This window comes from Rhipicephalus sanguineus, chromosome 10, assembly GCF_013339695.2.
Source record: "Rhipicephalus sanguineus isolate Rsan-2018 chromosome 10, BIME_Rsan_1.4, whole genome shotgun sequence".
Taxonomy (NCBI): Eukaryota; Metazoa; Arthropoda; class Arachnida; order Ixodida; family Ixodidae; genus Rhipicephalus; species Rhipicephalus sanguineus.
Genome location: NC_051185.1, coordinates 30,727,922 through 30,735,512, shown reverse-complemented (window position 1 = coordinate 30,735,512; position 7,591 = coordinate 30,727,922).

Genomic DNA, 7,591 nt, shown 5'->3' with positions numbered 1-7,591 from the left:
TATAGGATCCGGTCGTGATCGCGGTGACGAGGGGCCCATGTGTAGTGAAGTATGGGGTATACTAGAGCTGTTGAAATTCGTGGATGCCTCAGTCATTTCGTCCACAAATTCTCTGCCGACAGAGCCGGCGACATCTCGGAACCTGCAGCCACCCTTCGCGTTGGTGAGGTATAGGCCGTCGAGGCTGGTAGGCCTGGATAGTGCTACGTAGACCAACATCAGTGGATGGTGTTTGTCGTATTCGTAGACTACCCGGGCGTATGTGGCCTACGTAGCCTAGTCTACAAAGCGGCTGTCAATCAACCTGGCATCATCCTCGGTCAGCATGAGGCCATCGCCCAGCCACGTAAGAAATGAAGAGGACACTGCGTCGTTCCGGTGGACGAAGTGCACTTTACGGTGCGGTGATGTGGATAATATGTAACTTTCGTTAATGTATTCCTCCGGGATCGAGCAATGCTTCAATATAGCTTGCTGAATCATAGGAATACAAACGTGTTTATTAGACTGCTATAAAAGCGGAGCCAACACTGGAACTACAGACGTTAATCTGATATGACGCCTGTATTGTAGAAGTACACATCGTAGGAGTATCGTGTAGTGTTTATTGCTTTCTTGTAAAATTAGATAGCCAGCACCACAACCACAGTGGACGTTGCACCGATATTACGCCTGCGTAGGCTGTTTTTCCAAACCAGTTTATAGACCTGGCGTGGCTCAGTTGTAGAATACCTGATTGCCACGCAGGATGCTTGGGTTCGATTCCTGCCGAGATCCTAATTTTCATTCTTTTCATTCTTTGAGTCAATGCTGCCGATGTTGGTTTTCCTTAACGCTCTAGCATTTAAATTACCAGTGTTTGTTCTCGCCGTTCCTAGGTAGATATAAACTGTCAATCACCTGTGGCGCATACCCGTACACCGCGGCCCAGAGTAAACGGGTATGTGCCACACGTGTCTAGTGGAAAGGGTTTGACGACGTACGCGACAGGATTTGAACGTTATTCATGTCATGACCTGGCAATCATATTCGTCAAATCCTCTTACCCTCCCATGCAAATTTTGGTCTACACCATGTTAAGGAGGCGATCATGAGAGCACCCACACGTAGGCGGCTAGATAGATAGATAGATAGATAGATAGATAGATAGATACGTAGATAGAAACGCTCAAAGTGCCAGAGGTTCGCTAAGAAATGCTTCGCATTTAAAAACGTTTATTTTCATTCACCAAGCCTACTTATATACCTTTTTTTTTGCACACGACATTCACGTGACCACTAGCATATAACATGAAAAACCAGCAATACAATCACCAACATGACAGGGTTGCAACCTCCTATGACGAAATTGGCCGCCTCTGCATCACCGGCAGCCAGACAGACCTTAACACATGTGCAGGTAGTCTAATTCCTTTTTGCTCAAAGATAGTGACGTTTTGCTAACACAACATTCACCAAATAGTCTATCTGTTCCGCTTCGATTACTAATCTAGTGATTTCGGACTTGTTCTTGCCAACTACTACAGTCTGTTCAAAATTGGGTCGGCACGTGCATTTATGGCAGTGTACCGCCAAAAACCCGTCAGGGGGAGTCTTGCCCACTTTGTTTCTGTGCTCTCTGAGCCTATCATTGAGGCAGCGGCCGGTCTGCCCAATGTAAAACCGGCCGCATGACAAAGGAATCCGGTAAACGACGCACGTTTTGCATTGAACAAATGCCTTACTGTTCTTCTTCGGGCATATTATAGTAATCTTCTTATCAGGGTTAGTTTTCTTGCACAAGTTTTCTTGCCTTCGTCCTTGTCTTTTTACGCCCACATCCAAGTACCATGAAAGAAATGCGCGTTTTCTGCGAGTGTTCGGGTGGAATGGGCCACGGCCGCACTGGAACGCTACCGTAGCGTCGCCCCGCAGCCATGAAAGAGCATATCGTCTCCCCATAGCTTAACATTGATTATCAAATAAACAGCAATGATGCAACAAAGAATACCTAAAGGACCCTTGCAAAACGCAGAAATACTTAGAAAGACTTGCAAAACAACATAAAAAGGCAATAGCCCGACGAAGGGGGGGGGGGGGGGCATCAGCTTTGCTGCTTCGACGGCTTTCACCTAGTGGAGATGCTGGATTTATTTTTTGTTCAATCTTGCTGCGTAATACTCGGGACACAAGTTATATAGGGACAAGAATATGGCATGGGTGAGGCCTTCACTACCTGTTCCAAGTTTTTTTGACATAAACTTCGGTGCTCGATTACGAAAGTAGTCGAACGGTTTGTATAAATGAAAATGCATAAACACTTTACATGTCTACAATGAAGAAAAATTTCCCAGAAACGTTGTTCTACGGCTGTGTCTGAAGCAAAACAACCCTACTTCAGAACCTTCAGTCAGCGGCTCCATCGACATTACCGTGTCCAGGGCATGGCTGACAGTGTCTTCGTAGTTCCTTTGTGGTTCTTCCGGTACACCACTTTACCAAACATAGTACAGTTGGTAACACTTAAAGCGCAAAGCTCTTCCAATCACAAGAAGGGAAGACCGACGTCACGTCGTCGCTGCATTGACTTGGACGGAGGTAAAGGCCTTCGTCCGAATAGAAGGGAACGATTTCGCGTGAGTGGGGCCTCTGTTGCCTGTTTCAAGTTTATTTAACATCCATTTTGGTGCCCCATAAAGAAACTAGTCTCATGGACTACGGAGAACTAACAGACAATAATGCCAAGGAAAGGCGGACTAGGTTAATGAAACATAAAGTGGTGCTCAATACGAGTTGCAATATGGTAGAAATGGTTGAAGAGTCCCTAAGCCTACGCTGTAACATTGGCAAACGCAGAATGGGTTATGTAAATACGAGCGGTCTAGGGCGTGTTTGCACCACTGATTGTTTTTTATGTCCGCGCCACCGTACAGTGTTAGCGCCGCTTTGATCACGGGCAGCATATTCCAACTCACATAGGGCGCGACGTGACTATACATCCACTCCTTAGATGCCTAAGCCCGAGAAAAGTTGGAGAGAAATGGTTCTACTGCCGTTTCAGAAACAAAAATGCTCCGCTACGGAATCCTGATGTTTGCGGGTTATACAGCAATAAACCTGCGGTGTTCGCGATGTCAGCAGTGGCATTATAGTTACCGTATAATTGTTAAACGTACACATAATTTTTGATTGTTGTTGTTTGCTTTATGTACAAGAAGTTACTTGTGCAATAAACCTGCCTTTATGGATTTACAGTTGCATTGGTATTCTTTCGAGACCTGCAGCTTACCGCTCTTACAACTTACTGATCTCTCATAATGGAGCACATTTATTACACTTTAACTGTTAAATCTAATCACAGCCTCGATGCCAATTTCGTTTCTGCGGCGAAAGCTTTAAATGCCTCATAAAGGCGAAAATTGAGTGTCGGCTTCGACATGAGCGATGCAGAAAATCATCATCTCGTGATCAGCTCCATATGACGTCATCATAACGTCACAGATCAGGGTTGCCAGATTTGGTTACTTCACGCCAAATTGGCTACTTTTAAGAGACCGCGGCGACAAAAAAATGACGTTGGCTACTTGGCTACTTTTTGGCTATTGTTCTGGCACTGGCATCAACAGCTAATATACGCTAAAACCTTGCGCAACTATAACAAAATAAGTGTGCATTTACAATGCCGGCTGTGGCTCCCTCGGTGTACCGGAAGCAATTGCGTGCGCCCGAAACGCGTCACAGCCGCCATGATTTTCATATTCAACTAGAATTCATCTAGGTTAGACATGCTAACGTTGAGGTACTCGTTGAGGTTTGCTAGCTGCTGTCCGCCTCGAGCGCTGCTGCTTTGAGCTGTACAGGTGGCGCCGCTTACGGCGATTGTTGACGAAAAGTGGGTGCGCGTGGCTCATAGAAGCCTTGAGCAAAGCGAACGCTATTTGCTGTTTTTGCATTCATTTTTCATTCTGGTTTGATATTTGCGGAGCTAACGCTGCTGCACTAGACAGCCATGACGTTTTTACGTCCATTGTTCTATTTTATTTGTTTGAACATGACAGACCCTTTTTACTGAGCGCGCGCGCGATACACTGCATGCGTATCTTACGTGCTTGCCTCTAAGCTGTTGTTTGCGTGATCTGTTAACACAGACGAAATAAAAGCTTTTGCAACATCAAACAGACATGTTGTTTTATTGAACACCCTAAACAGTACAACAATACATATTATGGTGTATGCAAGCTTAGGAAACACACAAAACACACGCGTTTTTATCTCGCCCAGCACAGAACTATACAGCTAATTATGCCAAGAAAACCCGCTCGGCGTTTTCGATGAGCTGCAAAAGCTTTACAAACGCCTTATGGCAAGGATACTAAAGCCATCTGTGCTACGACAGCATGATGAAGTAAGCATCTGCCACCTTGACCTAATGAAACTTGAGTTAATCTTCCAAGGCCTAGACGACGTGGAATTTGGTGGGATCTTCAATGACCGCGTCAGCAATATATGACTCACAACTGAAGAGCAACACTCACTCAAACGACGTTGTTTTTGCTTTTCTTAAGGCTTGTGCATCTGATCTTCAGAAACGTCTTCCGAATACTTGGTGCGGAAGCTGAGAGCCATTAGTCCATCATCTGTTCTAGGGCCGAATGAGACGAATGTTTTGAGAACCTTGCCAAAAGACTTATTTGGTTGCCCCGAGGACCGCACTGAGGAGCAAGTACCGCACCTTCGTCAAGTTGAGGATGTGAATGCCCACATGCCAGCAATGGAATTCTGGAAGAAAATATACACCTACCGGGATGTATCAGGCGCTAATCCTATGCAAGACATTGCAGACGGCGTATTGAAACTCCTTGTTCTCAGAAGCGGAACGAGTGTTTTTTGCTGTGGCTCTTACAAAGAATGTCCCACGAACTTCTCCTCGCGATGATCAGGATGAAATTTGGACTACGTCTGAAAGGCGTTACAAGCTCTACATTTACAGTGCCGCGAAGTATGCTGGCTAAAGTGAACTCGAATATGTGCACTTGACACTCGGTGCAGCATAATTGCCAATTTTCTAGTCCTAATGCCTCCTCCAGGAAGTCACTTGTTTTTTTTTTACTATATTGTGATCTGATAAACATTTCCATGATGTATATTTTTGTATATTTAAGTGTCAGAACGTAGTGAAAATTCAGCTAACCTGAAATCACGTTTGGCTACTTTTCTGGCTTCAAAATAAAGTAACTGCTGCTAGTTGGCTACTGTTCTGGCTACTTTGCTTAATTTCGTGGCTCTTTTTTTCTTCGACGATCTGGCAACCCTGTCTCAGATCACCAAAATTTGTGACAGTATTACGACGTGATCATCAGGTCATCTCGGGCATCGTCGCTTCGTGCAAGTTTTGCCGATCATGGAGGCAGTGTAAAACCAGGTGACGTGCAAAATGCTTGCATTGCCTGTGATCCTGGAGGCAGTGCTAAACCACGTTAGGTGTAGAAACCTTTCAGAGGGAGGCGTGGGCGGATCAATGCATGCAGTGAAAAGAAAAAGAAGGTGAAGATGGCTCTCGCCCTCGAGTCGTCTTAGGCGAGCGTTTAGGAGACCCTGTGAGTTTCTTTGATTGGACAATGAAGAGTGTGTTGGATTTTACTTACCAGAGCAAATTTGTGCTTGACGGTTCTTGCATACTGCAGTTCCTTGCATAGTTATGTGTGTTCCCGGTAATCGGCGATGGTTCACTGTAATTTCGGAGAACTACGCATGATACGAGCACTACCTTCCTGCTTACTTTGCAGACTTACCTCCAGCACGTCCATGCGATAGGAGTGGTTTAACGGATATTGTAAAGCTTTTTTGGTTACAGCTTATGTTATAGTTTCCTATTCTAACAATATATGCAATAAGATGACCATGAAGAACAATACCGAAGCAGCAAATAAATGTTCACGAAAAGAAAAGACTCTGCAACCACTGCATTACTTCATGCCCCTCATTTGCAAGCGATACAGTCTTTCCCATTTTAAGCTAGGTATGTTGTGATGGCGCGTGAAGAGCGCTTACTTTAGAGCGTTTAATTTTTCCGCATGAAGATGTGTAAGGGTGCACGAACTATCGACATGTTGCTGCCTAGCGAAATGCAGTTTCATTATTTTATTTGGAGAAAAAGTGAGAAAATTGTAGGACCTCTTAACCAATCGTGAAACAGCGGCAAAGGAAGCTTGGCGTGCGGGTGCGTGACTTACTAAACCTATTTCTTTGTTTCTCTCACGTCGTACAGTGCTCCCTCACTACTTTTTCCTTCTTCCATGCCAGGAATAGGTTCTTTATTCTCGTGCTTAGCAGCGCAACACTTTAGCTGCTACGGGCAACAAAGACGGGAGCGTAGTCTGAAGGCAACACCGAGGGAGTGTAGTCGAGTCGCCGTTATCCGATTCTCATTAACAATAATTTTGAAGATCAGTAAAATTATTCCACATTAGTATAGAGTTCGCAGTCAACTGTTTTATCCGCTAGCCTCCTTCGATAACTCGAAATGGCGGAAGCCGTTTAGAATCGCGCTCAAAATCAGAAAACATTACGCATACTTGAAACAAATGGAAATATCTCTTGTGTAGGCGGGCAATAATTTGCCACTAATGAGGCCTTGGTTGCCTGTTCGACATCTTTTTTTTACATAAATTTCGGTGCTGCATTACGAAAGTAGCCTCCTGATTTACCCTATACAATTAAAATTAGTTCCGCAGTTTAGATCACTGCATCAGAGTAAAGTTATCGTAGAGACATGTTCCACTGATGTGTCTGAAACAAAAGGCTCCTTCGGAAAACCGTAATGAGAGCGCCTGCAACAGCCTTCAAAGAACAGTAGATATGAGTTGTCTATTATCTGGACAGCTTCACTCCTGTCCCATAGGAGGGTGCGTAGAGCACCCCTAAATCATTAACAGTTGGTTCTAAACAAGCCCCCTTGTTTATAGGTAACCTCCACGGCCCGAACTGTGATATTTTGAAGGGACAGCTGCTTACAGCTCTCCTACAGTAGCGAACTGCTTGCTGCGTACGCACTCTGTATCGCGTTCAATTTAAATGCGCCATAATTTCTATGCCAACTCAATCAGAAGGTTGCGCATTCGTCGCACGGACACGTAAGAAGGGTGATAATCAGGAAATCGACGTATTTTTGCCGAAGCTGGGTTTTAGAACCCAGCCCCTAACGAAATAGAAATTACACGAAATTAAAGATAATAACATAAAAATTACAGAAAATGATATAAAACATGATATATTCACATGAAAAAAAAAACACAAAAGAGCAGATAAACACAAGATAAACACAAGATAAACACAAGGAAAACAGAGGCGAAGCCCAGCTCCGCAGTTCCTACAGCTTTTATTTGGGGAGGAAGTGGATTTGATTTTTTTTCTTTATTCTTTTTTTAGTGACACGAGCAACGAGTGACAGTTATGTTTACCTTCCGAGCACTTCCGGTCGAGCACTTATTTCCGATTTTCCGAATATTCAGAAAATTTGTTTTAAAGTATACAACTTGAACGAAGTCGATGGTTACGGTGACTTCAGGCATTGTTCGTGTTGACGCCGCCGCCACCGCTGACGGTCACTTTT